Source organism: Sceloporus occidentalis, unplaced genomic scaffold, assembly GCF_023333645.1.
Source record: "Sceloporus occidentalis isolate IW3139 unplaced genomic scaffold, rSceOcc1.0.p SCAF_360, whole genome shotgun sequence".
NCBI classification, from domain to species: domain Eukaryota; kingdom Metazoa; phylum Chordata; class Lepidosauria; order Squamata; family Phrynosomatidae; genus Sceloporus; species Sceloporus occidentalis.
The window spans coordinates 21,138-49,131 of NW_028317340.1; the positions used below are offsets into that span (position 1 = coordinate 21,138).

At 46.8% G+C, this 27,994-nt stretch overlaps 35 non-coding genes across 35 annotated transcripts; all 35 read right to left on the minus strand.

The window, feature by feature from the left end:
- Positions 1-259: 259 nt before the first annotated feature.
- On the minus strand, positions 260-332 carry TRNAF-GAA (transfer RNA phenylalanine (anticodon GAA)). The gene has a single exon. It is a non-coding gene; the product is annotated as a tRNA-Phe (tRNA).
- Positions 333-472: 140 nt separating this feature from the next.
- Positions 473-545, minus strand: TRNAF-GAA (transfer RNA phenylalanine (anticodon GAA)). Its single transcript has one exon. It is a non-coding gene; the product is annotated as a tRNA-Phe (tRNA).
- Positions 546-2,798: 2,253 nt separating this feature from the next.
- Positions 2,799-2,871, minus strand: TRNAF-AAA (transfer RNA phenylalanine (anticodon AAA)). Its single transcript has one exon. It is a non-coding gene; the product is annotated as a tRNA-Phe (tRNA).
- A 353-nt stretch (positions 2,872-3,224) lies between these two features.
- TRNAF-GAA (transfer RNA phenylalanine (anticodon GAA)) lies at positions 3,225-3,297 on the minus strand. Its single transcript has one exon. It is a non-coding gene; the product is annotated as a tRNA-Phe (tRNA).
- A 346-nt stretch (positions 3,298-3,643) lies between these two features.
- TRNAF-GAA (transfer RNA phenylalanine (anticodon GAA)) lies at positions 3,644-3,716 on the minus strand. The gene has a single exon. It is a non-coding gene; the product is annotated as a tRNA-Phe (tRNA).
- A 1,217-nt stretch (positions 3,717-4,933) lies between these two features.
- TRNAF-GAA (transfer RNA phenylalanine (anticodon GAA)) lies at positions 4,934-5,006 on the minus strand. The gene has a single exon. It is a non-coding gene; the product is annotated as a tRNA-Phe (tRNA).
- Positions 5,007-13,185: 8,179 nt separating this feature from the next.
- TRNAF-GAA (transfer RNA phenylalanine (anticodon GAA)) lies at positions 13,186-13,258 on the minus strand. Its single transcript has one exon. It is a non-coding gene; the product is annotated as a tRNA-Phe (tRNA).
- Positions 13,259-13,538: 280 nt separating this feature from the next.
- TRNAF-GAA (transfer RNA phenylalanine (anticodon GAA)) lies at positions 13,539-13,611 on the minus strand. Its single transcript has one exon. It is a non-coding gene; the product is annotated as a tRNA-Phe (tRNA).
- Positions 13,612-14,177: 566 nt separating this feature from the next.
- TRNAF-GAA (transfer RNA phenylalanine (anticodon GAA)) lies at positions 14,178-14,250 on the minus strand. The gene has a single exon. It is a non-coding gene; the product is annotated as a tRNA-Phe (tRNA).
- A 140-nt stretch (positions 14,251-14,390) lies between these two features.
- Positions 14,391-14,463, minus strand: TRNAF-GAA (transfer RNA phenylalanine (anticodon GAA)). Its single transcript has one exon. It is a non-coding gene; the product is annotated as a tRNA-Phe (tRNA).
- Positions 14,464-15,021: 558 nt separating this feature from the next.
- On the minus strand, positions 15,022-15,094 carry TRNAF-GAA (transfer RNA phenylalanine (anticodon GAA)). Its single transcript has one exon. It is a non-coding gene; the product is annotated as a tRNA-Phe (tRNA).
- A 140-nt stretch (positions 15,095-15,234) lies between these two features.
- Positions 15,235-15,307, minus strand: TRNAF-GAA (transfer RNA phenylalanine (anticodon GAA)). The gene has a single exon. It is a non-coding gene; the product is annotated as a tRNA-Phe (tRNA).
- A 978-nt stretch (positions 15,308-16,285) lies between these two features.
- TRNAF-GAA (transfer RNA phenylalanine (anticodon GAA)) lies at positions 16,286-16,358 on the minus strand. Its single transcript has one exon. It is a non-coding gene; the product is annotated as a tRNA-Phe (tRNA).
- Positions 16,359-16,638: 280 nt separating this feature from the next.
- Positions 16,639-16,711, minus strand: TRNAF-GAA (transfer RNA phenylalanine (anticodon GAA)). The gene has a single exon. It is a non-coding gene; the product is annotated as a tRNA-Phe (tRNA).
- Positions 16,712-17,064: 353 nt separating this feature from the next.
- On the minus strand, positions 17,065-17,137 carry TRNAF-GAA (transfer RNA phenylalanine (anticodon GAA)). Its single transcript has one exon. It is a non-coding gene; the product is annotated as a tRNA-Phe (tRNA).
- Positions 17,138-17,689: 552 nt separating this feature from the next.
- TRNAF-GAA (transfer RNA phenylalanine (anticodon GAA)) lies at positions 17,690-17,762 on the minus strand. Its single transcript has one exon. It is a non-coding gene; the product is annotated as a tRNA-Phe (tRNA).
- A 280-nt stretch (positions 17,763-18,042) lies between these two features.
- TRNAF-GAA (transfer RNA phenylalanine (anticodon GAA)) lies at positions 18,043-18,115 on the minus strand. Its single transcript has one exon. It is a non-coding gene; the product is annotated as a tRNA-Phe (tRNA).
- A 566-nt stretch (positions 18,116-18,681) lies between these two features.
- TRNAF-GAA (transfer RNA phenylalanine (anticodon GAA)) lies at positions 18,682-18,754 on the minus strand. Its single transcript has one exon. It is a non-coding gene; the product is annotated as a tRNA-Phe (tRNA).
- Positions 18,755-19,119: 365 nt separating this feature from the next.
- TRNAF-GAA (transfer RNA phenylalanine (anticodon GAA)) lies at positions 19,120-19,192 on the minus strand. Its single transcript has one exon. It is a non-coding gene; the product is annotated as a tRNA-Phe (tRNA).
- Positions 19,193-19,770: 578 nt separating this feature from the next.
- Positions 19,771-19,843, minus strand: TRNAF-GAA (transfer RNA phenylalanine (anticodon GAA)). Its single transcript has one exon. It is a non-coding gene; the product is annotated as a tRNA-Phe (tRNA).
- Positions 19,844-21,515: 1,672 nt separating this feature from the next.
- TRNAF-GAA (transfer RNA phenylalanine (anticodon GAA)) lies at positions 21,516-21,588 on the minus strand. The gene has a single exon. It is a non-coding gene; the product is annotated as a tRNA-Phe (tRNA).
- A 914-nt stretch (positions 21,589-22,502) lies between these two features.
- TRNAF-GAA (transfer RNA phenylalanine (anticodon GAA)) lies at positions 22,503-22,575 on the minus strand. The gene has a single exon. It is a non-coding gene; the product is annotated as a tRNA-Phe (tRNA).
- A 183-nt stretch (positions 22,576-22,758) lies between these two features.
- Positions 22,759-22,831, minus strand: TRNAF-GAA (transfer RNA phenylalanine (anticodon GAA)). Its single transcript has one exon. It is a non-coding gene; the product is annotated as a tRNA-Phe (tRNA).
- A 140-nt stretch (positions 22,832-22,971) lies between these two features.
- TRNAF-GAA (transfer RNA phenylalanine (anticodon GAA)) lies at positions 22,972-23,044 on the minus strand. Its single transcript has one exon. It is a non-coding gene; the product is annotated as a tRNA-Phe (tRNA).
- A 140-nt stretch (positions 23,045-23,184) lies between these two features.
- On the minus strand, positions 23,185-23,257 carry TRNAF-GAA (transfer RNA phenylalanine (anticodon GAA)). The gene has a single exon. It is a non-coding gene; the product is annotated as a tRNA-Phe (tRNA).
- Positions 23,258-23,945: 688 nt separating this feature from the next.
- Positions 23,946-24,018, minus strand: TRNAF-GAA (transfer RNA phenylalanine (anticodon GAA)). The gene has a single exon. It is a non-coding gene; the product is annotated as a tRNA-Phe (tRNA).
- A 183-nt stretch (positions 24,019-24,201) lies between these two features.
- TRNAF-GAA (transfer RNA phenylalanine (anticodon GAA)) lies at positions 24,202-24,274 on the minus strand. The gene has a single exon. It is a non-coding gene; the product is annotated as a tRNA-Phe (tRNA).
- Positions 24,275-24,414: 140 nt separating this feature from the next.
- On the minus strand, positions 24,415-24,487 carry TRNAF-GAA (transfer RNA phenylalanine (anticodon GAA)). Its single transcript has one exon. It is a non-coding gene; the product is annotated as a tRNA-Phe (tRNA).
- A 136-nt stretch (positions 24,488-24,623) lies between these two features.
- Positions 24,624-24,696, minus strand: TRNAF-GAA (transfer RNA phenylalanine (anticodon GAA)). Its single transcript has one exon. It is a non-coding gene; the product is annotated as a tRNA-Phe (tRNA).
- Positions 24,697-25,384: 688 nt separating this feature from the next.
- On the minus strand, positions 25,385-25,457 carry TRNAF-GAA (transfer RNA phenylalanine (anticodon GAA)). Its single transcript has one exon. It is a non-coding gene; the product is annotated as a tRNA-Phe (tRNA).
- A 397-nt stretch (positions 25,458-25,854) lies between these two features.
- On the minus strand, positions 25,855-25,927 carry TRNAF-GAA (transfer RNA phenylalanine (anticodon GAA)). Its single transcript has one exon. It is a non-coding gene; the product is annotated as a tRNA-Phe (tRNA).
- Positions 25,928-26,724: 797 nt separating this feature from the next.
- On the minus strand, positions 26,725-26,799 carry TRNAS-GGA (transfer RNA serine (anticodon GGA)). The gene has a single exon. It is a non-coding gene; the product is annotated as a tRNA-Ser (tRNA).
- Positions 26,800-26,983: 184 nt separating this feature from the next.
- TRNAF-GAA (transfer RNA phenylalanine (anticodon GAA)) lies at positions 26,984-27,056 on the minus strand. Its single transcript has one exon. It is a non-coding gene; the product is annotated as a tRNA-Phe (tRNA).
- Positions 27,057-27,197: 141 nt separating this feature from the next.
- Positions 27,198-27,270, minus strand: TRNAF-GAA (transfer RNA phenylalanine (anticodon GAA)). The gene has a single exon. It is a non-coding gene; the product is annotated as a tRNA-Phe (tRNA).
- Positions 27,271-27,410: 140 nt separating this feature from the next.
- Positions 27,411-27,483, minus strand: TRNAF-GAA (transfer RNA phenylalanine (anticodon GAA)). Its single transcript has one exon. It is a non-coding gene; the product is annotated as a tRNA-Phe (tRNA).
- Between the last annotated feature and the right edge of the window lie 511 nt (positions 27,484-27,994).

Genomic DNA, 27,994 nt, shown 5'->3' on the forward strand with positions numbered 1-27,994 from the left:
CATGCGAATATTTAAACATCCGGCTTACAAAGTACAGCTCATTGTGTGCCGAAACCCGGGATCGAACCAGGGACCTTTAGATCTTCAGTCTAACGCTCTCCCAACTGAGTTATTTCGACATGCAGTAGAGGGCTGCTAGCAAGTCTACACGGGATGGGGAAGCCTGTTTAATAGCCAGTAAAGTGCTGCACCATGCGAATATTTAAACATCCGGCTTACAAAGTACAGCTCATTCGTCTTCAAAATAAGTGACCAGGTGTGCCGAAACCCGGGATCGAACCAGGGACCTTTAGATCTTCAGTCTAACGCTCTCCCAACTGAGCTATTTCGGCATGCAATAGAGGGCTGCTAGCAAGTCTACACGGGATGGGGAAGCCTGTTTAATAGCCAGTAAACTGCTGCACCATGCGAATATTTAAACATCCGGCTTACAAAGTACAGCTCATTCGTCTTCAAAATAAGCGAGCAGGTGTGCCGAAACCCGGGATCGAACCAGGGACCTTTAGATCTTCAGTCTAACGCTCTCCCAACTGAGCTATTTCGGCATGCAAGGAAAGGCTGCTAACAAATCTGCACGGGACGGGAAAGTCTGTTTAATAGCAAGTAAACTGCTGCACCATGAGAGTATTTAAACATCCGGCTTACAAAGTACAGCTCATTCGTCTTAAAAAGCATGTGAGCATGTGCCGAAAACCGGGATGGAACCAGGGACCTTCAGATGTTCAGTCCAACGCTCTTCCAACTGACATATTTCGGAAAGCAAGAAAAAGCTGCAAGAAAAAGCTGCTAGCAAAAGTACATCGGATGGGGAAGCCTGTTTAATAGCCAGTAAATTGCTGCACCATGAGAATATTTAAACATCTGGCTTACAAAGTACAGCTCATTCTTCTTAAAAATAAGCGAGCAGGTGTGCCGAAACCTGGGATCAAACCAAGGACCTTTAGTCTAACGCTCTCCCAACTGAGTTATTTCGGCATGCAAGAAAAGGCTGCTAGCAAATCTACACGGGACGGGAAAGAATGTTTATCAGCCAGTAAACTGCTGCACCATGGGAATATTTAAACATCCGGCTTACAAAGTACAGCCTATTCTTCTTCAAAAGCAAGCGAGCATGTGTGCCGAAAACCAGGATTAAACAAGGGATCTGCAGTCTAACGCTCTCCCAACTGAGCTATTTCGGCATGCAACAAAAGTCTGCTAGCAAGTCTACATTGGATGGGAAAGCCTTTTTAATAGCCAGTAAACTGCTGCACCATGAGAATATTTAAACATACGGCTTACAAAGTACAGCTCATTCGTCTTCAGAAGCAAGTGAGCATGTGTGCCGAAACCCGGGATCGAAACAGGGACTTTTAGATCTTCAGTCTAACGCTCTCCCAACTAAGCTATTTCGGCATGCAACAAAAGCTTGCTAGCAAGTCTACATGGGATGGGAAAGGCTTTTTAATAGCCAGTAAACTGCTGCACCATGAGAATATTTAAACATACGGCTTACAAAGTACAGCTCATTCGTCTTCAAAAGCAAGTGAGCATGTGTGCCGAAACCCGGGATTAAACCAGTGACCTTTAGATTTTCAGTCTAACACTCTCCCAACTGAGCTATTTAGGCATGCAATAGAGGTCTGCTAGCATGTCTACACGGGATGGGGAAGCCTGTTTAATAGCCAGTAAACTGCTGCACCATGCGAATATTTAAACATCCGGCTTACAAAGTACAGCCCATTCTTCTTAAAAATAAGTGAACAGGTGTGCCGAAACCCAGGATCGAACCAGGGACCTTTAAATCTTCAGTCTAACGCTCTCCCAACTGAGCTATTTCGGCATGCGATAGAGGGCTGCTAGCAAGTCTACATGGGATGGGGAAGCCTGTTTAATAGCCAGTAAACTGCTGCACCATGCGAATATTTAAACATCCGGCTTACAAAGTACAGCCCATTCTTCTTAAAAATAAGCGAGCAGGTGTGCCGAAACCCGGGATCGAACCAGGGACCTTTAGTCTAACGCTCTCCCAACTGAGCTATTTCGGCATGCAATAGAGGGCTGCTAGCAAGTCTACACGGGATGGGGAAGCTTGTTTAATAGCCAGTAAACTGCTGCACCATGCGAATATTTAAACATCCGGCTTACAAAGTACAGCCCATTCTTCTTAAAAATAAGCGAGCAGGTGTGCCAAAATCCGGGATTGAACCAGGGACCTTTAGATCTTCAGTCTAACGCTCTCCCAACTGAGCTATTTCGGCCTGCAAGAAAAAGCTGCTAGCAAAAGTACATGGGATGGGGAAGCCTGTTTAATAGCCAGTAAATTGCTGCACCATGCGAATATTTAAACATCCGGCTTACAAAGTACAGCCCATTCTTCTTAAAAATAAGCGAGCAGGTGCGCCGAAACCCGGGATCGAACCAGGGACCTTTAGTCTAACGCTCTCCCAACTGAGCTATTTCGGCATGCAATAGAGGGCTGCTAGCAAGTCTACACGGGATGGGGAAGCTTGTTTAATAGCCAGTAAACTGCTGCACCATGCGAATATTTAAACATCCGGCTTACAAAGTACAGCCCATTCTTCTTAAAAATAAGCGAGCAGGTGTGCCAAAATCCGGGATTGAACCAGGGACCTTTAGATCTTCAGTCTAACGCTCTCCCAACTGAGCTATTTCGGCCTGCAAGAAAAAGCTGCTAGCAAAAGTACATGGGATGGGGAAGCCTGTTTAATAGCCAGTAAATTGCTGCACCATGAGAATATTTAAACATCCGGCTTACAAAGTACAGCCCATTCTTCTTAAAAATAAGCGAGCAGGTGTGCCGAAACCCGGGATAGAACCAGGGACCTTTAGATCTTTAGTCTAACGCTCTCCCAACTGAGCTATTTCGGCATGCGATAGAGGACTGCTAGCAAATCTACACGGGATGGGGAAGCCTGTTTAATAGCTAGTAAACTGCTGCACCATGCAAATATTTAAACATCCGGCTTACAAAGTACAGCTCATTCGTCTTAAAAATAAGCGAGCAGGTGTGCCAAAATCCGGGATCGAACCAGGGACCTTTAGATCTTCAGTCTAACGCTCTCCCAACTGAGCTATTTCGGCCTGCACGAAAAAGCTGTTAGCAAAAGTACATGGGATGGGGAAGCCTGTTTAATAGCCAGTAAATTGCTGCACCATGAGAATATTTAAACATCCGGCTTACAAAGTACAGCCCATTCTTTTAAAAAATAATCGAGCAGGTGTGCCGAAACCCGGGATTGAACCAGGGACCTTTAGATCTTCAGTCTAACGCTCTCCCAACTGAGCTATTTCGGCCTGCAAGAAAAAGCCGTTAGCAAAAGTACATGGGATGGGGAAGCCTGTTTAATAGCCAGTAAATTGCTGCACCATGAGAATATTTAAACATCCGGCTTACAAAGTACAGCTCATTCTTCTTAAAAATAAGCGAGCAGGTGTGCCGAAACCTGGGATCGAACCAAGGACCTTTAGTCTAACGCTCTCCCAACTGAGTTATTTCGGCATGCAAGAAAAGGCTGCTAGCAAATCTACACGGGATGGGAAAGAATGTTTATCAGCCAGTAAACTGCTGCACCATGGGAATATTTAAACATCCGGCTTACAAAGTACAGCCTATTCTTCTTCAAAAGCAAGCGAGCATGTGTGCCGAAACCTGGGATCGAACCAGGAACCTTTAGATCTTCAGTCTAATGCTCTCCCAACTGAGCTATTTCGGCATGCAACAGAAGTCTGCTAGCAAGTCTACATGGGATGGGGAAGCCTGTTTAATAGCCAGTAAACTGCTGCACCATGCGAATATTTAAACATCCGGCTTACAAAGTACAGCCCATTCTTCTTAAAAATAAGCGAGCAGGTGTGCCAAAATCTCGGATCGAACCAGGGACCTTTAGAACTTCAGTTTAACGCTCTCCCTACTGAGCTATTTCGGCCTGCAAGAAAAAGCTGTTAGCAAAAGTACATGGGATGGGGAAGCCTGTTTAATAGCCAGTAAATTGCTGCACCATGAGAATATTTAAACATCCGGCTTACAAAGTACAGCCCATTCTTCTTAAAAATAAGCGAGCAGCTGTGCCGAAACCCGGGATTGAACCAGGGACCTTTAGATCTTCAGTCTAACGCTCTCCCAACTGAGATATTTCGGCATGGAAGCAAAGGCTGCTAACAAATCTGCACGGGACGGGAAAGTCTGTTTAATAGCAAGTAAACTGCTGCACCATGAGAGTATTTAAACATCCGGCTTACAAAGTACAGCTCATTCGTCTTAAAAAGCATGTGAGCATGTGCCGAAAACCAGGATGGAACCGGGGACCTTCAGATGTTCAGTCCAACGCTCTCCCAACTGACATATTTCGGAAAGCAAGAAAAAGCTGCAAGAAAAAGCTGCTAGCAAAAGTACATGGGATGGGGAAGCCTGTTTAATAGCCAGTAAATTGCTGCACCATGAGAATATTTAAACATCCGGCTTACAAAGTACAGCCCATTCTTCTTAAAAATAAGTGAGCAGGTGTGCCGAAACACGGGATTGAACCAGGGACCTTTAGATCTTCAGGCTAACGCTCTCCCAACTGAGCTATTTCGGCATGCGATAGAAGGCTGCTAGCAAGTCTACACGGGATGGGGAAGCCTGTTTAATAGCCAGTAAACTGCTGCACCATGCGAATATTTAAACATCCGGCTTACAAAGTACAGCCCATTCTTCTTAAAAATAAGCGAGCAGGTGTGCCAAAATCTGGGATCGAACCAGGGACCTTTAGATCTTCAGTCTAACGCTCTCCCAACTGAGCTATTTCGGCCTGCAAGACAAAGCTGTTAGCAAAAGTACATGGGATGGGGAAGCCTGTTTAATAGCCAGTAAATTGCTGCACCATGAGAATATTTAAACATCCGGCTTACAAAGTACAGCCCATTCTTCTTAAAAATAAGGGAGCAGGTGTGCCGAAACCCAGGATTGAACCAGGGACCTTTAGATTTTCAGTCTAACGCTCTCCCAACTGAGCTATTTCGGCATGCAGTAGAGGGCTGCTAGCAAGTCTACACGGGATGGGGAAGCCTGTTTAATAGCCAGTAAACTGCTGCACCATGCGAATATTTAAACATCAGGCTTACAAAGTACAGCTCATTCTTCTTAAAAATAAGCGAGCAGGGGGCGTGGCCAACTGAGCTCCAAGATGGACGCGTGAGTTGTGAGCTCCGTGTACCCTCACTTTATAATCCCACCGTTCAGGTCATTTAATCGAGGATGGGCAAGCCTAACAGGTCCGCGGCAACGCCGAGATCGCAGGGGGCTAAGGACAAGCAACCACTCACCTCGGTGCGCTCCTATTTTCACGGGGCCGTCGACCATGACTCGCGGGACTCGTTCCCTAGGCCTCTCTCCGCTCCCGGTAGTCCGCAGAGTGGCGTATCTGAGGACATCGGTCCGGCTCCTCCACCCGGGGATCGTTCTACCCCTCCTCTGGACTCACCTTTGCAAGAGGCTCTTAAACACCTGCCGTCGAAGGCAGATCTCATGGAGGTCGTCGACCGTGCGACACGTGGTATCCATGATGTGCTCACTGCGATCAGGTCGGATGTGAAGCACATTGGCGACCGGGTGGCCACGCTTGAAACGGACACAACCAAGATCTCCTCCACTGTCGATCTTCTATCTGCCCAGCTCCAGGATCAGGCGAGTACTATTGTTGGGCTTGCTCGACGCCTCGACGACATAGATAATAGAGGCCGCAGAAATAATTTGAGAGTGCGGGGTGTCCCTGAGACTGTGGAGCTACCTGACATTATTCCCACTCTGCGCAAGATTTTTAACACCCTACTGCAACGTCCGTTGGACGCTGATATCAAATTTGACCGGGCTCACAGGGCCCTTCGACCGCGATCGGATGATACACAACCGCCTCGTGACATCATTTGCCGACTGCATGACTTCCCTGTCAAGGAATCCATCTTGGCACGATATCGGCCAACGAATTCCGTCTCCTGGGAAGGCCATAAAATTTTGCTCTTTCCTGACCTCTCGCCGCAAACGCTGCAGTTTCGGCGTCATTTACGTCCTGTTACTGACCTGCTCCGTCGCTCGGCGACTCCCTATCAGTGGGGCTTTCCTGCGGCTCTGCTGGTTCGGAGGGAGGGCCGTACCTTCTCCATTCGGCGGGCGTCCGATGTGCCGGACTTTCTTGATCGTCTGGACCTTCCTCAGGTGCAGGTAGAGGATTGGGAGTACAGCTTTTCAGCACCGCCGCGCTTGTCGGATCCTGCCCGGGCCTGGACTCCAGGTCCCCAGCGACGTAAGCGTCAGCGCCCTCAGAAGGTTCCGTCACCGGCTTGAAGGACCTCTTTTTCATCGTTCCTTCGGTGGAGCTTCCAGTTCTCTCTGTTGGTTTTCTGCCTCGTTGCTGTCGGCGTTGCCTGGACTTGGACTATCTCCGCGTCGCTTCGTTTTTTTATTATTATTTCTATTGACTTACCTTATTCCGACGTTTTACTTTTCCGTCTCGTCCCGTATCCGTTTCGTCCGTTTCGTCCGTTTAGCTCTTGACACTGCACCCCTGTGGGGGTATGTTGCGTCTCATGTTGCCGTGGAGGTCTTTTTGTCCTCCCTGTATGGGTGCCCTCTTCTTTTTATTTATTTGATTTATATTTGTTTTGTTTACCTTTTTAGTTTAATCCTTTCTCTCGCTTTGTTTACATGATTGTGTTCTGTCCTACTTATGTCTCCCTATACACTTTAGTGCCCTTGGGCCATATTTCTGGTCCTTCACGCTTCCGTCACGTATGTACTGCCCCCTACTGGCGGTTGCAGTACTCTACTCGCACCACACTACACTACGAATTTTTTTTTTTTTTTTTTTTTTTTTTCCCTCGGTTCCCCTGTTCGGTGGTTCCTATTTTATATTTTCATGAGGGTATCAGCTCTGAATGTGTGTTGTTTTTTTTTTTTATTATGATTACTCTTGGTTTGTTTGTTGGCCGCTGCTGCCCTGCCGGAGCCTGCCGTCCCCGGGCGTCTTGCCTGGTGGTCCTGGTCTTGGATCGTCTTTTCGATCTACTGGCTCATTCTTCAATGCGATTGCATTTGACGATTGCTTCGTCTTGGTTTGGTTATTTGTTATTTTGTTTCTGTTTTCTCCTCACCCTTTTTTTGTTGAGCGGTGTCGACGTCATTACTGAGGGGTCCCTGTCATTCTCTCCATGTCTCCTGAGTTGATCCGTTTTACGTCTCTCAATGTTAGGGGGCTCAATAAGCCGCAGCAGCGTTCCAAATTGTTATATGTCTTACGCTCCCTGAAAACTAAGATTGCTTACATTCAAGAAACGCACTTTCTGGCCTCCAAACAGTTTAAGTTGTCTGATAGATATTTCCACTCGGTCTACTTCGCCAGTAGTCCGGACTCCAAAACTAAAGGAGTCGCTATCTTGATTCACAAAGACATTCCCTTTAAGGAGCTGGAGGTATGGCGGGACCCTGAGGGACGCTGTCTGTTTATTAAATGTTTTATTGGTCAACAAAAGGTCACCTTGGCTAACCTCTATGCCCCAAACCAGAATCAAGCTGCGTTCATAGTGCGAGTTTTAACTAAGTTGTCTGCCTTTCAGGAGGGCCTCACGGTCCTGGGGGGCGACTTCAATATGGTCCTAAATCCTGCCATGGATTGCTCTGCCTCGACTTCTCACATTTCCTTTTCTAGCATTAATAAGGTTAAGAGGCATTTGCACCTTGGCCAGTTGGTGGACGTGTGGAGGGCGCAGCATCCCCGGGATCGTGATTATACTTACTTTTCTGCTCTGCATAAACGCTACACCAGAATTGATATGTTTTTTCTCTCCCACCATCACCTGTCCCTTCTTTTTAAGACAGACATTGGTATCCAATCCTTAAGTGATCATGCCCCTGTCAAGACTTTGGTCTTGGCGCCTGAATGACAACCTTCTGGGGAATCCTCAGGATGTTGCGGACCTGTCCGGTCATCTTTGTGCCTACTTCCAGGAAAACATTTCCCCTGACACCCCCTTCCCTACTGTGTGGGAGGCCCATAAGGCGGTCATTCGGGGCCACCTGATCAAATTGGGTTCTCGGTACAAGAGGTTGGAATTGGCTTCTATTTTAAGTCTTAACCAGCGCATTGCCCAACTGGAGCTGCGCCATAAGCGCACTGGGGATGCTGCTCTCCTTCTCCAATTGCAGGCACTTCGCGACCACCTGGCTACCCTTTTAAATGATAAAGTTAAGCGTAACTTCCTGCTACTGAGGAAGCACTTTTTTGAGCTAGGGGATAAGCCCGGTAAGTCCCTGGCCAGAGCTCTTCGACATAAACGCTCGGCCACGTATATACCTAAAATCCGTGACGCGCAGGGGACCCTCCATTACCATTCTGAGCGAATCGCTCAATGTTTTCGATCCTTTTATCAAGAGTTGTACAACCTGCCGTCCTCTTCGGACAGCTCCGTTCGTGATGCCATAGATGCATATTTATCTAAATATCAGAGGCTCCGTATTTCTAGGGACGATAGGGCGGCATTGGACGCCCCTATTACCTTGGAGGAGGTGGATCAGGCCCTGAAGCTCCTGCCGCGGGGCAAATGCCCGGGGCCGGATGGTTTCTCCCCGGTCTATTACCGCAAATTCTTCCCTGTATTAGGCCCGCATTTGTTGAAGCTCTTCGGGGTTCTGTCTGATGGATCCCCTTTACACCCTTCTTCCAACACTGCTGTGATCACTGTGGTCCCCAAGCCTGGTAGGGATAATGAATGTTGTGGCAGCTATCGGCCAATTTCGCTCATAAATACCGATCTGAAGCTGCTGGCCAAGATACTTGCGCTTCGGCTCCAGCCCCTGATTCCCTCCCTTGTCCACCTTGACCAGGTGGGCTTTGTTCCTGGCAGGGAGGCACGGGATAATACGATTCGTCTACTTAATCTCATGGCGTACTCTCAATACCATAAAACTCCCTCTGTTTTACTATCTATGGACGCGGAAAAGGCCTTTGACAGGGTGGCCTGGCCCTTCCTATTTGCGGTGCTGGCTAAGGTGGGTCTTGGTCCCGTTTACATGTCCCTCGTTGGGTCCTTGTACACCAATCCGTCGGCCCAGGTTAGAGTGAATGGTGTCCTTTCGGGCCGGGTCGCCCTGTCGAATGGCACCCGTCAGGGATGCCCCCTCTCCCCTTTATTGTTTATTTTGTCCATGGAGCCGCTGCTTACTGCTATACGTCTTAACCCCAACATCTTGGGCTTGCGGATAGGGGGCGTTGATCATAAAGTTTTGGCCTATGCAGATGATGTGCTCTGCTTCATACAAGATCCACTTAGGTCCATTTCTCACCTGCTTGCTGAATTGCGCGCGTTCCAGACCCTCTCTAATTATAAGATAAACCTTCAAAAGTCAGACGTCCTGGGTCTTAATGTAGACGAATCGCTCCGTGTCCACTGTTCTGCTTCCTTCCCCTTTCATTGGCGTTCCGATCATATTAAATACCTTGGTCTTCTTTTTTCCCCTGACCTTTCCGACCTCGCCTCTCTTAATTTCATCAGACTCCTCCGCTCCATTGATTCTGACTTGAGGAGATGGTCGTTCCCCCATCTCTCCTGGTTTGGTCGAATGGGGGTCCTTAAAATGAATGTCCTCCCTAGGTTACTCTATCCCATCCAGACCCTCCCCATTTTCTTGCCGAGGTCGTTCTTTAGGGCCTGCCAGAGGCTTTTTACTGGATATGTTTGGAGGGGAGAGGCTCTCTTACTCTCATTTGACTAGACCGAAGTTGTCGGGTGGTGTGGGGCTCCCTAACATTGAGCTTTATTGGATGGCCTCCCATCTCCGGCGGCTTGTAGAGTGGTCCATCTTTGCGCCTAAACTCTGGGTTGTTATGGAGCATTCGATTTTTGCCCCACATATCTCAGTTGTCCCTTGGATTCCTGAGCCGTCTCGCCACCTGCATATTCCGCGTCACCCTACCGTCTCACCTACCTTGAGGGTTCTTGGGAGAGTCCTATCCAGGGGTCATCTCCTTACTCATCCTGGTCCCCTCACGCCTGTCTCGCATAACCCGGCTTTTGCCCCGGGTTTGTCTCTGGCACACCTGGGGGCATTGTTGCCTGCCGGGTCGTCTGTACTCCGGCTGCATCATGTCCTCGCGGGTTCCTCTTTGCGCCCGCTCCTTGACCTTTGCAAACTCCGTCCTGTTCCTAAGCACTTTAATTTTTTTTATGTCCAACTTAGGCATTTTGTTTCAGGCTTGCTCCGCGATCCCCGGGTGCTGCGTCCTCTCACGACCTTTGAATCTCTGTGTGATGTTGGCAAGGAGACCCCTCATCTTCTGTCTCTTTTGTATACTGCCCTGCTGGACACCACTTGTAGGACCAAACCGTATTACTATAGCTTCTGGGAGAGTGAGTTGGGGCTTCGGTTTTCGGATCAGGAGTGGGGCAACATTGCTTACCTTACACACAAGGGGTCCATTTCTAGTAAGACGCAAGAACTGGCGTTTAAGATACTCACCAGGTGGTACAGGGTCCCTGTGGAACTCCATAAGTTCTTGCCTCAGGTTTCTGCGTTGTGCTGGCGCTGCGAGTCGTCTGCGGGTTCCTATGTTCACATTTGGTGGGACTGTCCCAGGGTACGCCCGTTCTGGTCTGGGGTGCTTGCGATTATTAAGGAGGTTTGTGACCCGGACTACCAGTTGACGCCTCAGCTGGTTCTCTTACAGGCCCCTCCCATTCCGATTGGTCGCTATAAGCGTTCCTTGACCCTACACTTTTTGAACGCAGCCAGGGCCCTGATTCCTCAGCTCTGGAGATCACATTCCACACCTCCGATTAGGCTGTGGGTGCAAAAGGTTAACTTTCTTTGCCAGATGGAGTCCCTGGTTATGGCTTCTAAGGGCTTGTCGCATAAGCATGAACTGCGCTGGTTTCATTGGAAGACCTTCCTCCTGTCTCCGAGGTTCCCTGCCATAGTGGGTGTGGATGCCCCGCCGTCTCTCTGAGGGTTCTGCTATCCCTACTCTGCATATGCCCACTCTCCTGCACCTTTGATTACTTACCCCTTATTGTTTTCGATTTTTTCCTTTCGTTTTTGTCATTATTGTCGATGCCGCTCACGTCACGTTTTGTCGTTTATTGTTTGTTTGTTCTGATCAATGCCTCACATTCTGTGGTTTTACGCGCTGAGGCGGTGTGCATTTGAAACTTGCCAGTACCTACCCGATTCTCATAGGTCTTTGCATACACTGCTCTTGCTTTCTCAATTGAACCGCATATTGTACTACTTACCCGGTGTCATTCTATCGCTAAGGTTGCGGGTACTTTGTATTGCATGCCTATTTGCCTATGGCCTTCTGCTGTGGTTTCAAATCATGTTTTGTATATCTGGGTATGTCTGTACCTGTGTTCATCGTATGTTCACTCACTTTGTGACTGTGTACCGTTGTGGTTCTCTTTGCAATAAACGGAATTGATAAAAAAAAAAAAAAAATAAGCGAGCAGGTGTGCCGAAACCCAGGATAGAACCAGGGACCTTTAGATCTTCAGTCTAACGCTCTCCCAACTGAGTTATTTCGGCATGGAAGAAAAGGCTGCTAGCAAATCTACACGGGACGGGAAAGAATGTTTATCAGCCAGTAAACTGCTGCACCATGGGAATATTTAAACATCCGGCTTACAAAGTACAGCCTATTCTTCTTCAAAAGCAAGCAAGCATGTGTGCCGAAAACCGGGATTGAACCAGGGATCTTCAGTCTAACGCTCTCCCAACTGAGCTATTTCGGCATGCAACAAAGGTCTGCTAGCAAGTCTACACGGGATGGGAAAGGCTTTTTAATAGCCAGTAAACTGCTGCACCATGAGAATATTTAAACATACGGCTTACAAAGTACAGCTCATTCGTCTTCAAAAGCAAGTGAGCATGTGTGCCGAAACCCGGGATCAAAACAGGGACCTTTAGATTTTCAGTCTAACGCTCTCCCAACTGAGCTATTTCGGCATGCAATAGAGGTCTGCTAGCATGTCTACATGGGATGGGGAAGCCTGTTTAATAGCCAGTAAACTGCTGCACCATGCGAATATTTAAACATCCGGCTTACAAAGTACAGCCCATTCTTCTTAAAAATAAGCGAGCAGGTGTGCCAAAATCCGGGATCGAACCAAGGACCTTTAGATCTTCAGTCTAACGCTCTCCCAACTGAGCTATTTCGGCCTGCAAGAAAAAGCTGTTAGCAAAAGTACATGGGATGGGGAAGCCTGTTTAATAGCCAGTAAACTGCTGCACCATGAGAATATTTAAACATCCGGCTTACAAAGTACAGCTCATTCGTCTTAAAAAGCATGTGAGCATGTGCCGAAAACCGGGATGGAACCAGGGACCTTCAGATGTTCAGTCCAACGCTCTCCCAACTGACATATTTCGGAAAGCAAGAAAAAGCTGCAAGAAAAAGCTGCTAGCAAAAGTACATGGGATGGGGAAGCCTGTATAATAGCCAGTAAATTGCTGCACCATGAGAATATTTAAACATCTGGCTTACAAAGTACAGCTCATTCTTCTTAAAAATAAGCGAGCAGGTGTGCTGAAACCCGGGATAGAACCAAGAACCTTTAGATCTTCAGTCTAACGCTCTCCCAACTGAGCTATTTTGGCCTGCAAGAAAAAGCTGTTAGCAAAAGTACATGGGATGGGGAAGCCTGTTTAATAGCCAGTAAACTGCTGCACCATGAGAATATTTAAACATCAGGCTTACAAAGTACAGCTCATTCTTCTTAAAAATAAGCGAGCAGGTGTGCCGAAACCCGGGATCAAACCAGGAACCTTTAGATCTTCAGTCTAACGCTCTCCCAACTGGGTTATTTCGACATGCAAGAAAAGGCTGCTAGCAAATCTACACGGGACGGGAAAGAATGTTTATCAGCCAGTAAACTGCTGCACCATGGGAATATTTAAACATCCGGCTTACAAAGTACAGCCTATTCTTCTTCAAAAGCAAGCGAGCATATGTGCCGAAAACCGGGATTAAACAAGGGATCTTCAGTCTAACGCTCTCCCAACTGAGCTATTTCGGCATGCAACAAAAGTCTGCTAGCAAGTCTACATTGGATGGGAAAGGCTTTGTAATAGCCAGTAAACTGCTGCACCATGAGAATATTTAAACATACGGCTTATAAAGTACAGCTCATTCGTCTTCAGAAGCAAGTGAGCATGTCTGCCGAAACCTGGGATTGAACCAGGGACCTTTAGATCTTCAGTCTAACGCTCTCCCAACTGAGCTATTACGGCATGCAATAGAGGGCTGCTAGCAAGTCTACATGGGATGGGGAAGCCTGTTTAATAGCCAGTAAACTGCTGCACCATGCGAATATTTAAACATCCGGCTTAAATATAAGCGAGCAGGTGTGCCGAAACCCGGGACCTTTAGTCTAACGCTCTCCCAACTGAGCTATTTCGGCATGCAATAGAGGGCTTTTTAATAGCCAGTAAACTGCTGCACCATGAGAATATTTAAACATACAGCTTACAAGGTACAGCTCATTTGTCTTCAGAAGCAAGTGAGCATGTGTGCCAAAACCCGGGATCGAACCAGGGACCTTTAGATCTTCAGTCTAACGCTCTCCCAACTGAGCTATTTCAGCATGCAACAAAAGTTTGCTAGCAAGTCTACACGGGATGGGGAAGCCTGTTTAATAGCCAGTAAACTGCTGCACCATGCGAATATTTAAACATCCGGCTTACAAAGTACAGCCCATTCTTCTTAAAAATAAGCGAGCAGGTGTGCCAAAATCCGTGATCGAACCAGGGACCTTTAGATCTTCAGTCTAACGCTCTCCCAACTGAGCTATTTCGGCCTGCAACAAAAAGCTGCTAGCAAAAGTACATGGGATGGGGAAGCCTGTTCAATAGCCAGTAAATTGCTACACCATGCGAATATTTAAACATCCGGCTTACAAAGTACAGCCCATTCTTCTTAAAAATAAGCGAGCAGGTGTGCCAAAATCCGTGATCGAACCAGGGACCTTTAGATCTTCAGTCTAACGCTCTCCCAACTGAGCTATTTCGGCATGCAACAAAAGTCTGCTAGCAAGTCTACATTGGATGGGAAAGGCTTTTTAATAGCCAGTAAACTGCTGCACCATGCGAATATTTAAACATCCGGCTTACAAAGTACAGCTCATTCGTCTTCAAAATAAGCGAGCAGGTGTGCCGAAACCCGGGATCGAACCAGGGACCTTTAGATCTTCAGTCTAACGCTCTCCCAACTGAGCTATTTCGGCATGCAATAGAGGGCTGCTAGCAAGTCTACACGGGATGGGGAAGCCTGTTTAATAGCCAGTAAACTGCTGCACCATGCGAATATTTAAACATCCGGCTTACAGAGTACAGCTCATTCGTCTTCAAAATAAGCGAGCAGGTGTGCCGAAACCCGGGATCGAACCAGGGACCTTTAGATCTTCAGTCTAACGCTCTCCCAACTGAGCTATTTCGGCATGCAATAGAGGGCTGCTAGCAAGTCTACACGGGATGGGGAAGCCTGTTTAATAGCCAGTAAACTGCTGCACCATGCGAATATTTAAACATCCGGCTTACAAAGTACAGCCCATTCTTCTTAAAAATAAGCGAGCAGGTGTGCCGAAACCCGGGATCGAACCAAGGACCTTTAGTCTAACGCTCTCCCAACTGAGCTATTTCGGCATGCGATAGAGGGCTGCTAGCAAGTCTACACGGGATGGGGAAGCCTGTTTAATAGCCAGTAAACTGCTGCACCATGCGAATATTTAAACATCCGGCTTACAAAGTACAGCCCATTCTTCTTAAAAATAAGCGAGCAGGTGTGCCAAAATCCGGGACCGAACCAGGGACCTTTAGATCTTCAGTCTAACGCTCTCCCAACTGAGCTATTACGGCCTGCAAGAAAAAGCTGTTAGCAAAAGTACATGGGATGGGGAAGCCTGTTTAATAGCCAGTAAATTGCTGCACCATGAGAATATTTAAACATCCGGCTTACAAAGTACAGCCCATTCTTCTTAAAAATAAGCGAGCAGGTGTGCCGAAACCCGGGATTGATCCAGGGACCTTTAGATCTTCAGTCTAACGCTCTCCCAACTGAGCTATTTCGGCATGCAATAGAGGGCTGCTAGCAAGTCTACATGGGATGGGGAAGCCTGTTTAATAGCCAGTAAACTGCTGCACCATGAGAATATTTAAACATCCGGCTTACAAAGTACAGCCCATTCTTCTTAAAAATAAGCGAGCAGGTGTGCCGAAACCAGGGATTGAACCAGGGACCTTTAGATCTTCAGTCTAACGCTCTCCCAACTGAGCTATTTCGGCCTGCAAGAAAAAGCTGTTAGCAAAAGTACATGGGATGGGGAAGCCTGTTTAATAGCCAGTAAACTGCTGCACCATGAGAATATTTAAACATCAGGCTTACAAAGTACAGCTCATTCTTCTTAAAAATAAGCGAGCAGGTGTGCCGAAACCCGGGATAGAACCAGGGACCTTTAGATCTTCAGTCTAACGCTCTCCCAACTGAGCTATTTCGGCATGCAATAGAGGGTTGCTAGCAAGTCTACACGGGATGGGGAAGCCTGTTTAATAGCCAGTAAACTGCTGCACCATGCAAATATTTAAACATCCGGCTTACAAAGTACAGCTCATTCGTCTTAAAAATAAGCGAGCAGGTGTGCCAAAATCCAAGATCGAACCAGGGACCTTGAGATCTTCAGTCTAACGCTCTCCCAACTGAGCTATTACGGCCTGCAAGAAAAAGCTGTTAGCAAAAGTACATGGGATGGGGAAGCCTGTTTAATAGCCAGTAAATTGCTGCACCGTGAGAATATTTAAACATCCGGCTTACAAAGTACAGCCCATTCTTCTTAAAAATAAGCGAGCAGGTGTTCTGAAACCTGGGATCGAACCAAGGACCTTTAGTCTAACGCTCTCCCAACTGAGTTATTTCGGCATGCTAGAAAAGGCTGCTAGCAAATCTACATGGGATGGGAAAGAATGTTTATCAGCCAGTAAACTGCTGCACCATGGGAATATTTAAACATCCGGTTTACAAAGTACAGCCTATTCTTCTTCAAAAGCAAGCGAGCATGTGTGCCGAAAACCGGGATTAAACAAGGGATCTTCAGTCTAACGCTCTCCCAACTGAGCTATTTCGGCATGCAACAAAAGTCTGCTAGCAAGTCTACATTGGATGGGAAAGGCTTTGTAATAGCCAGTAAACTGCTGCACCATGAGAATATTTAAACATACGGCTTACAAAGTACAGCTCATTCGTCTTCAGAAGCAAGTGAGCATGTCTGCCGAAACCCGGGATCGAACCAGGGACCTTTAGATCTTCAGTCTAACGCTCTCCCAACTGAGCTATTACGGCATGCAATAGAGGGCTGTTAGCAAGTCTACATGGGATGGGGAAGCCTGTTTAATAGCCAGTAAACTGCTGCACCATGCGAATATTTAAACATCCGGCTTAAAAATAAGCGAGCAGGTGTGCCGAAACCCGGGACCTTTAGTCTAACGCTCTCCCAACTGAGCTATTTCGGCATGCAATAGAGGGCTTTTTAATAGCCAGTAAACTGCAGCACCATGAGAATATTTAAACATACAGCTTACAAAGTACAGCTCATTTGTCTTCAGAAGCAAGTGAGCATGTGTGCCGAAACCCGGGATCGAACCAGGGACCTTTAAATCTTCAGTCTAACGCTCTCCCAACTGAGCTATTTCGGCATGCAACAAAAGTTTGCTAGCAAGTCTACACGGGATGGGGAAGCCTGTTTAATAGCCAGTAAACTGCTGCACCATGCGAATATTTAAACATCCGGCTTACAAAGTACAGCCCATTCTTCTTAAAAATAAGCGAGCAGGTGTGCCAAAATCCGGGATCGAACCAGGGACCTTTAGATCTTCAGTCTAATGCTCTCCCAACTGAGCTATTTCGGCCTGCTAGAAAAAGCTGCTAGCAAAAGTACATGGGATGGAGAAGCCTGTTTAATAGCCAGTAAATTGCTGCACCATGAGAATATTTAAACATCCGGCTTACAAAGTACAGCCCATTCTTCTTAAAAATAAGCGAGCAGGTGTGCCGAAACCCGGGATTGAACCAGGGACCTTTAGATCTTCAGTCTAACGCTCTCCCAACTGAGCTATTTCGGCATGCAAGGGAAGGCTGCTAACAAATCTGCACGGGACGGGAAAGTCTGTTTAATAGCAAGTAAACTGCTGCACCATGAGAGTATTTAAACATCCGGCTTACAAAGTACAGCCCATTCTTCTTAAAAATAAGCGAGCAGGTGTTCTGAAACCTGGGATCGAACCAAGGACCTTTAGTCTAACGCTCTCCCAACTGAGTTATTTCGGCATGCTAGAAAAGGCTGCTAGCAAATCTACATGGGATGGGAAAGAATGTTTATCAGCCAGTAAACTGCTGCACCATGGGAATATTTAAACATCCGGTTTACAAAGTACAGCCTATTCTTCTTCAAAAGCAAGCGAGCATGTGTGCCGAAAACCGGGATTAAACAAGGGATCTTCAGTCTAACGCTCTCCCAACTGAGCTATTTCGGCATGCAACAAAAGTCTGCTAGCAAGTCTACATTGGATGGGAAAGGCTTTGTAATAGCCAGTAAACTGCTGCACCATGAGAATATTTAAACATACGGCTTACAAAGTACAGCTCATTCGTCTTCAGAAGCAAGTGAGCATGTCTGCCGAAACCCGGGATCGAACCAGGGACCTTTAGATCTTCAGTCTAACGCTCTCCCAACTGAGCTATTACGGCATGCAATAGATGGCTGTTAGCAAGTCTACATGGGATGGGGAAGCCTGTTTAATAGCCAGTAAACTGCTGCACCATGCGAATATTTAAACATCCGGCTTAAAAATAAGCGAGCAGGTGTGCCGAAACCCGGGACCTTTAGTCTAACGCTCTCCCAACTGAGCTATTTCGGCATGCAATAGAGGGCTTTTTAATAGCCAGTAAACTGCAGCACCATGAGAATATTTAAACATACAGCTTACAAAGTACAGCTCATTTGTCTTCAGAAGCAAGTGAGCATGTGTGCCGAAACCCGGGATCGAACCAGGGACCTTTAGATCTTCAGTCTAACGCTCTCCCAACTGAGCTATTTCGGCATGCAACAAAACTTTGCTAGCAAGTCTACACGGGATGGGGAAGCCTGTTTAATAGCCAGTAAACTGCTGCACCATGCGAATATTTAAACATCCGGCTTACAAAGTACAGCCCATTCTTCTTAAAAATAAGCGAGCAGGTGTGCCAAAATCCGGGATCGAACCAGGGACCTTTAGATCTTCAGTCTAATGCTCTCCCAACTGAGCTATTTCGGCCTGCTAGAAAAAGCTGCTAGCAAAAGTACATGGGATGGAGAAGCCTGTTTAATAGCCAGTAAACTGCTGCACCATGCGAATATTTAAACATCCGGCTTACAAAGTACAGCCCATTCTTCTTAAAAATAAGCGAGCAGGTGTGCCAAAATCCGGGATCGAACCAGGGACCTTTAGATCTTCAGTCTAATGCTCTCCCAACTGAGCTATTTCGGCCTGCTAGAAAAAGCTGCTAGCAAAAGTACATGGGATGGAGAAGCCTGTTTAATAGCCAGTAAATTGCTGCACCATGCGAATATTTAAACATCCGGCTTACAAAGTACAGCTCATTCGTCTTCAAAATAAGCGAGCAGGTGTGCCGAAACCCGGGATTGAACCAAGGACCTTTAGATCTTCAGTCTAACGCTCTCCCAACTGAGCTATTTCGGCATGCGAGGAAAGGCTGCTAACAAATCTGCACGGGACGGGAAAGTCTGTTTAATAGCAAGTAAACTGCTGCACCATGAGAGTATTTAAACATCCGGCTTACAAAGTACAGCTCATTCGTCTTAAAAAGCATGTGAGCATGTGCCGAAAACCGGGATGGAACCAGGGACCTTCAGATGTTCAGTCCAACGCTCTCCCAACTGACATATTTCGGAATGCAAGAAAAAGCTGCAAGAAAAAGCTGCTAGCAAAAGTACATGGGATGGGGAAGCCTGTTTAATAGCCAGTAAATTGCTGCACCATGAGAATATTTAAACATCCGGCTTACAAAGTACAGCTCATTCGTCTTCAAAATAAGCGAGCAGGTGTGCCGAAACCCGGGATCGAACCAGGGACCTTTAGATCTTCAGTCTAACGCTCTCCCAACTGAGCTATTTCGACATGCAATAGAGAGCTGCTAGCAAGTCTACACGGGATGGGGAAGCCTGTTTAATAGCCAGTAAACTGCTGCACCATGCGAATATTTAAACATCCGGCTTACAAAGTACAGCTCATTCGTCTTCAAAATAAGCGACCAGGTGTGCCGAAACCCGGGATCGAACCAGGGACCTTTAGATCTTCAGTCTAACGCTCTCCCAACTTAGCTATTTCGGCATGCAAGGAAAGGCTGCTAACAAATCTGCACGGGACGGGAAAGTCTGTTTAATAGCAAGTAAACTGCTGCACCATGAGAGTATTTAAACATCCGGCTTACACAGTACAGCTCATTCGTCTTAAAAAGCATGTGAGCATGTGCCGAAAACCGGGATGGAACCAGGGACCTTCAGATGTTCAGTCCAACGCTCTCCCAACTGACATATTTCGGAATGCAAGAAAAAGCTGCAAGAAAAAGCTGCTAGCAAAAGTACATGGGATGGGGAAGCCTGTTTAATAGCCAGTAAATTGCTGCACCATGAGAATATTTAAACATCCGGCTTACAAAGTACAGCTCATTCGTCTTCAAAATAAGCAAGCAGGTGTGCCGAAACCCGGGATCGAACCAGGGACCTTTAGATCTTCAGTCTAACGCTCTCCCAACTGAGCTATTTCGACATGCAATAGAGGGCTGCTAGCAAGTCTACACGGGATGGGGAAGCCTGTTTAATAGAGAGTATGGGGAAGCCTGTTTAATAGCCAGTAAACTGCTGCACCATGCGAATATTTAAACATCCGGCTTACAGAGTACAGCTCATTCGTCTTCAAAATAAGCGAGCAGGTGTGCCGAAAACCGGGATCGAACCAGGGACCTTTAAATCTTCAGTCTAACGCTCTCCCAACTGAGCTATTTCGGCATGCAATAGAGGGCTGCTAGCAAGTCTACATGGGATGGGGAAGCCTGTTTAATAGCCAGTAAACTGCTGCACCATGCGAATATTTAAACATCCGGCTTACAAAGTACAGCCCATTCTTCTTAAAAATAAGCGAGCAGGTGTGCCGAAACCCGGGATCGAACCAGGGACCTTTAGTCTAACGCTCTCCCAACTGAGCTATTTCGGCATGCAATAGAGGGCTGCTAGCAAGTCTACACGGGATGGGGAAGCCTGTTTAATAGCCAGTAAACTGCTGCACCATGCGAATATTTAAACATCCGGCTTACAAAGTACAGCCCATTCTTCTTAAAAATAAGCGAGCAGGTGTGCCAAAATCCGGGATCGAACCAGGGACCTTTAGATCTTCAGTCTAACGCTCTCCCAACTGAGCTATTTCGGCATGCGAGGAAATGCTGCTAGCACATCTGCACGGGACGGGAAAGTCTGTTTAATAGCAAGTAAACTGCTGCACCATGAGAGTATTTAAACATCCGGCTTACAAAGTACAGCTCATTCGTCTTAAAAAGCATGTGAGCATGTGCCGAAAACCGGGATGGAACCAGGGACCTTCAGATGTTCAGTCCAACGCTCTTCCAACTGACATATTTCGGAAAGCAAGAAAAAGCTGCAAGAAAAAGCTGCAAGAAAAATCTGCTAGCAAAAGTACATGGGATGGGGAAGCCTGTTTAATAGCCAGTAAATTGCTGCACCATGAGAATATTTAAACATCCGGCTTACAAAGTACAGCTCATTCTTCTTAAAAATAAGCGAGCAGGTGTGCCGAAACCTGGGATCGAACCAAGGACCTTTAGTCTAACGCTCTCCCAACTGAGTTATTTCGGCATGCAAGAAAAGGCTGCTAGCAAATCTACACGGGACGGGAAAGAATGTTTATCAGCCAGTAAACTGCTGCACCATGGGAATATTTAAACATCCGGCTTACAAAGTACAGCCTATTCTTCTTCAAAAGCAAGCGAGCATGTGTGCCGAAAACCGGGATTAAACAAGGGATCTTCAGTCTAACGCTCTCCCAACTGAGCTATTTCGGCATGCAACAAAAGTCTGCTAGCAAGTCTACATTGGATGGGAAAGGCTTTTTAATAGCCAGTAAACTGCTGCACCATGAGAATATTTAAACATACGGTTTATAAAGTACAGCTCATTTGTCTTCAGAAGCAAGTGAGCATGTGTGCCAAAACCCGGGATTGAACCAGGGATCGAACCAGGGACCTTTAGATCTTCAGTCTAACGCTCTCCCAACTGAGCTATTTCGGCATGCAACAAAAGTTTGCTAGCAAGTCTACATGGGATGGGAAAGGCTTTTTAATAGCCAGTAAACTGCTGCACCATGCGAATATTTAAACATCCGGCTTACAAAGTAGAGCTCATTCGTCTTCAAAACAAGCGAGCAGGTGTGCCGAAACCCGGGATCGAACCAGGGACCTTTAGATCTTCAGTCTAACGCTCTCCCAACTGAGCTATTTCGGCATGCAATAGAGGGCTGCTAGCAAGTCTACATGGGATGGGGAAGCCTGTTTAATAGCCAGTAAACTGCTGCACCATGCGAATATTTAAACATCCGGCTTACAAAGTACAGCCCATTCTTCTTAAAAATAAGCGAGCAGGTGTGCCAAAATCCGGGGTCGAACCAGGGACCTTTAGATCTTCAGTCTAACGCTCTCCCAACTGAGCTATTTCGGCATGCGAGGAAATGCTGCTAGCACATCTGCACGGGACGGGAAAGTCTGTTTAATAGCAAGTAAACTGCTGCACCATGAGAGTATTTAAACATCCGGCTTACAAAGTACAGCTCATTCGTCTTAAAAAGCATGTGAGCATGTGCCGAAAACCGGGATGGAACCAGGGACCTTCAGATGTTCAGTCCAACGCTCTTCCAACTGACATATTTCGGAAAGCAAGAAAAAGCTGCAAGAAAAAGCTGCAAGAAAAATCTGCTAGCAAAAGTACATGGGATGGGGAAGCCTGTTTAATAGCCAGTAAATTGCTGCACCATGAGAATATTTAAACATCCGGCTTACAAAGTACAGCTCATTCTTCTTAAAAATAAGCGAGCAGGTGTGCCGAAACCTGGGATCGAACCAAGGACCTTTAGTCTAACGCTCTCCCAACTGAGTTATTTCGGCATGCAAGAAAAGGCTGCTAGCAAATCTACACGGGACGGGAAAGAATGCAGGCGTGCCGAAACCCGGGATCGAACCAGGGACCTTTAGTCTAACGCTCTCCCAACTGAGCTATTTCGGCATGCAATAGAGGGCTGCTAGCAAGTCTACACGGGATGGGGAAGCCTGTTTAATAGCCAGTAAACTGCTGCACCATGCGAATATTTAAACATCCGGCTTACAAAGTACAGCTCATTCGTCTTCAAAACAAGCGAGCAGGTGTGCCGAAACCCGGGATCGAACCAGGGACCTTTAGATCTTCAGTCTAACGCTCTCCCAACTGAGCTATTTCGGCATGCAATAGAGGGCTGCTAGCAAGTCTACACGGGATGGGGAAGCCTGTTTAATAGCCAGTAAACTGCTGCACCATGCGAATATTTAAACATCCGGCTTACAAAGTACAGCCCATTCTTCCTAAAAATAAGCGAGCACCATGCGAATATTTAAACATCCGGCTTACAAAGTACAGCTCATTGTGTGCCGAAACCCGGGATCGAACCAGGGACCTTTAGATCTTCAGTCTAACGCTCTCCCAACTGAGCTATTTCGACATGCAATAGAGGGCTGCTAGCAAGTCTACACGGGATGGGGAAGCCTGTTTAATAGCCAGTAAACTGCTGCACCATGCGAATATTTAAACATCCGGCTTACAAAGTACAGCTCATTCGTCTTCAAAATAAGTGACCACGTGTGCCGAAACCCGGGATCGAACCAGGGACCTTTAGATCTTCAGTCTAACGCTCTCCCAACTGAGCTATTTCGGCATGCAATAGAGGGCTGCTAGCAAGTCTACACGGGATGGGGAAGCCTGTTTAATAGCCAGTAAACTGCTGCACCATGCGAATATTTAAACATCCGGCTTACAAAGAACAGCTCATTCGTCTTCAAAATAAGCGAGCAGGTGTGCCGAAACCCGGGATTGAACCAAGGACCTTTAGATCTTCAGTCTAACGCTCTCCCAACTGAGCTATTTCGGCATGCGAGGAAAGACTGCTAACAAATCTGCACGGGACGGGAAAGTCTGTTTAATAGCAAGTAAACTGCTGCACCATGAGAGTATTTAAACATCTGGCTTACAAAGTACAGCTCATTCGTCTTAAAAAGCATGTGAGCATGTGCCGAAAACCGGGATGGAACCAGGGACCTTCAGATGTTCATTCCAACGCTCTCCCAACTGACATATTTCGGAAAGCAAGAAAAAGCTGCAAGAAAAAGCTGCTAGCAAAAGTACATGGGATGGGGAAGCCTGTTTAATAGCCAGTAAATTGCTGCACCATGAGAATATTTAAACATCCGGCTTACAAAGTACAGCTCATTCTTCTTAAAAATAAGCGAGCAGGTGTGCCGAAACCTGGGATCGAACCAAGGACCTTTAGTCTAACGCTCTCCCAACTGAGTTATTTCGGCATGCAAGAAAAGGCTGCTAGCAAATCTACACGGGACGGGAAAGAATGCAGGTGTGCCGAAAACCGGGATCGAACCAGGGACCTTTAGTCTAACGCTCTCCCAACTGAGCTATTTCGGCATGCAATAGAGGGCTGCTAGCAAGTCTACACGGGATGGGGAAGCCTGTTTAATAGCCAGTAAACTGCTGCACCATGCGAATATTTAAACATCCGGCTTACAAAGTACAGCTCATTCGTCTTCAAAACAAGCGAGCAGGTGTGCCGAAACCCGGGATCGAACCAGGGACCTTTAGATCTTCAGTCTAACGCTCTCCCAACTGAGCTATTTCGGCATGCAATAGAGGGCTGCTAGCAAGTCTACACGGGATGGGGAAGCCTGTTTAATAGCCAGTAAACTGCTGCACCATGCGAATATTTAAACATCCGGCTTACAAAGTACAGCCCATTCTTCCTAAAAATAAGCGAGCACCATGCGAATATTTAAACATCCGGCTTACAAAGTACAGCTCATTGTGTGCCGAAACCCGGGATCGAACCAGGGACCTTTAGATCTTCAGTCTAACGCTCTCCCAACTGAGCTATTTCGACATGCAATAGAGGGCTGCTAGCAAGTCTACACGGGATGGGGAAGCCTGTTTAATAGCCAGTAAACTGCTGCACCATGCGAATATTTAAACATCCGGCTTACAAAGTACAGCTCATTCGTCTTCAAAATAAGTGACCAGGTGTGCCGAAACCCGGGATCGAACCAGGGACCTTTAGATCTTCAGTCTAACGCTCTCCCAACTGAGCTATTTCGGCATGCAATAGAGGGCTGCTAGCAAGTCTACACGGGATGGGGAAGCCTGTTTAATAGCCAGTAAACTGCTGCACCATGCGAATATTTAAACATCCGGCTTAGTACAGCTCATTCGTCTTCAAAATAAGCGAGCAGGTGTGCCGAAACCCGGGATTGAACCAAGGACCTTTAGATCTTCAGTCTAACGCTCTCCCAACTGAGCTATTTCGGCATGCGAGGAAAGGCTGCTAACAAATCTGCACGGGACGGGAAAGTCTGTTTAATAGCAAGTAAACTGCTGCACCATGAGAGTATTTAAACATCTGGCTTACAAAGTACAGCTCATTCGTCTTAAAAAGCATGTGAGCATGTGCCGAAAACCGGGATGGAACCAGGGACCTTCAGATGTTCATTCCAACGCTCTCCCAACTGACATATTTCGGAAAGCAAGAAAAAGCTGCAAGAAAAAGCTGCTAGCAAAAGTACATGGGATGGGGAAGCCTGTTTAATAGCCAGTAAATTGCTGCACCATGAGAATATTTAAACATCCGGCTTACAAAGTACAGCTCATTCTTCTTAAAAATAAGCGAGCAGGTGTGCCGAAACCTGGGATCGAACCAAGGACCTTTAGTCTAACGCTCTCCCAACTGAGTTATTTCGGCATGCAAGAAAAGGCTGCTAGCAAATCTACACGGGACGGGAAAGAATGCAGGTGTGCCGAAAACCGGGATCGAACCAGGGACCTTTAGTCTAACGCTCTCCCAACTGAGCTATTTCGGCATGCAATAGAGGGCTGCTAGCAAGTCTACACGGGATGGGGAAGCCTGTTTAATAGCCAGTAAACTGCTGCACCATGCGAATATTTAAACATCCGGCTTACAAAGTACAGCTCATTCGTCTTCAAAACAAGCGAGCAGGTGTGCCGAAACCCGGGATCGAACCAGGGACCTTTAGATCTTCAGTCTAACGCTCTCCCAACTGAGCTATTTCGGCATGCAATAGAGGGCTGCTAGCAAGTCTACACGGGATGGGGAAGCCTGTTTAATAGCCAGTAAACTGCTGCACCATGCGAATATTTAAACATCCGGCTTACAAAGTACAGCCCATTCTTCCTAAAAATAAGCGAGCACCATGCGAATATTTAAACATCCAGCTTACAAAGTACAGCTCATTGTGTGCCGAAACCCGGGATCGAACCAGGGACCTTTAAGATCTTCAGTCTAACGCTCTCCCAACTGAGCTATTTCGACATGCAATAGAGGGCTGCTAGCAAGTCTACACGGGATGGGGAAGCCTGTTTAATAGCCAGTAAACTGCTGCACCATGCGAATATTTAAACATCCGGCTTACAAAGTACAGCTCATTCGTCTTCAAAATAAGTGACCAGGTGTGCCGAAACCCGGGATCGAACCAGGGACCTTTAGATCTTCAGTCTAACGCTCTCCCAACTGAGCTATTTCGGCATGCAATAGAGGGCTGCTAGCAAGTCTACATGGGATGGGGAAGCCTGTTTAATAGCCAGTAAACTGCTGCACCATGCGAATATTTAAACATCCGGCTTACAAAGTACAGCTCATTCGTCTTCAAAATAAGCGAGCAGGTGTGCCGAAACCCAGGATTGAACCAAGGACCTTTAGATCTTCAGTCTAACGCTCTCCCAACTGAGCTATTTCGGCATGCGAGGAAAGGCTGCTAACAAATCTGCACGGGACGGGAAAGTCTGTTTAATAGCAAGTAAACTGCTGCACCATGAGAGTATTTAAACATCCGGCTTACAAAGTACAGCTCATTCGTCTTAAAAAGCATGTGAGCATGTGCCGAAAACCGGGATGGAACCAGGGACCTTCAGATGTTCATTCCAACGCTCTCCCAACTGACATATTTCGGAAAGCAAGAAAAAGCTGCAAGAAAAAGCTGCAAGAAAAAGCTGCTAGCAAAAGTACATGGGATGGGGAAGCCTGTTTAATAGCCAGTAAATTGCTGCACCATGAGAATATTTAAACATCCGGCTTACAAAGTACAGCTCATTCTTCTTAAAAATAAGCGAGCAGGTGTGCCCGAAACCTGGGATCGAACCAAGGACCTTTAGTCTAACGCTCTCCCAACTGAGTTATTTCGGCATGCAATAGAGGCTGCTAGCAAGTCTACACGGGATGGGGAAGCCTGTTTAATAGCCAGTAAACTGCTGCACCATGCGAATATTTAAACATCCGGCTTACAAAGTACAGCTCATTCGTCTTCAAAACAAGCGAGCAGGGTGTGCCGAAACCCGGGATCGAACCAGGGACCTTTAGATCTTCCAGTCTAACGCTCTCACCAACTGAGCTATTTCGGCATGCAATAGAGGGCTGCTAGCAAGTCTACACGGGATGGGGAAGCCTGTTTAATAGCCAGTAAACTGCTGCACCATGCGAATATTTAAACATCCGGCTTACAAAGTACAGCCCATTCTTCCTAAAAATAAGCGAGCACCATGCGAATATTTAACACATCCGGCTTACAAAGTACAGCTCATTGTGTGCCGAAACCCGGAATCGAACCAGGGACCTTTAGATCTTCAGTCTAACGCTCTCCCAACTGAGCTATTTCGACATGCAATAGAGGGCTGCTAGCAAGTCTACATGGGATGGGGAAGCCTGTTTAATAGCCAGTAAACTGCTGCACCCATGCGAATATTTAAACATCCGGCTTACAAAGTACAGCTCATTCGTCTTCAAAATAAGTGACGAGGTGTGCCGAAACCCGGGATCGAACCAGGGACCTTTAGATCTTCAGTCTAACGCTCTCCCAACTGAGCTATTTTGGCATGCAATAGAGGGCTGCTAGCAAGTCTACACGGGATGGGGAAGCCTGTTTAATAGCCAGTAAACTGCTGCACCATGCGAATATTTAAACATCCGGCTTACAAAGTACAGCTCATTCGTCTTCAAAATAAGCGAGCAGGTGTGCCGAAACCCGGGATTGAACCAAGGACCTTTAGATCTTCAGTCTAACGCTCTCCCAACTGAGCTATTTCGGCATGCGAGGAAAGGCTGCTAACAACTCTGCACGGGACGGGAAAGTCTGTTTAATAGCAAGTAAACTGCTGCACCATGAGAGTATTTAAACATCCGGCTTACAAGTACAGCTCATTCGTCTTAAAAAGCATGTGAGCATGTGCCGAAAACCGGGATGGAACCAGGGACCTTCAGATGTTCATTCCAACGCTCTCCCAACTGACATATTTCGGAAAGCAAGAAAAAGCTGCAAGAAAAAGCTGCAAGAAAAAGTACATGGGATGGGGAAGCCTGTTTAATAGTCAGTAAATTGCTGCACCATGAGAATATTTAAACATCCGGCTTACAAAGTACAGCTCATTCTTCTTAAAAATAAGCGAGCAGGTGTGCCGAAACCTGGGATCGAACCAAGGACCTTTAGTCTAACGCTCTCCCAACTGAGTTATTTCGGCATGCAAGAAAAGGCTGCTAGCAAATCTACACTGGACGGGAAAGAATGCAGGTGTGCCGAAACCCGGGATCGAACCAGGGACC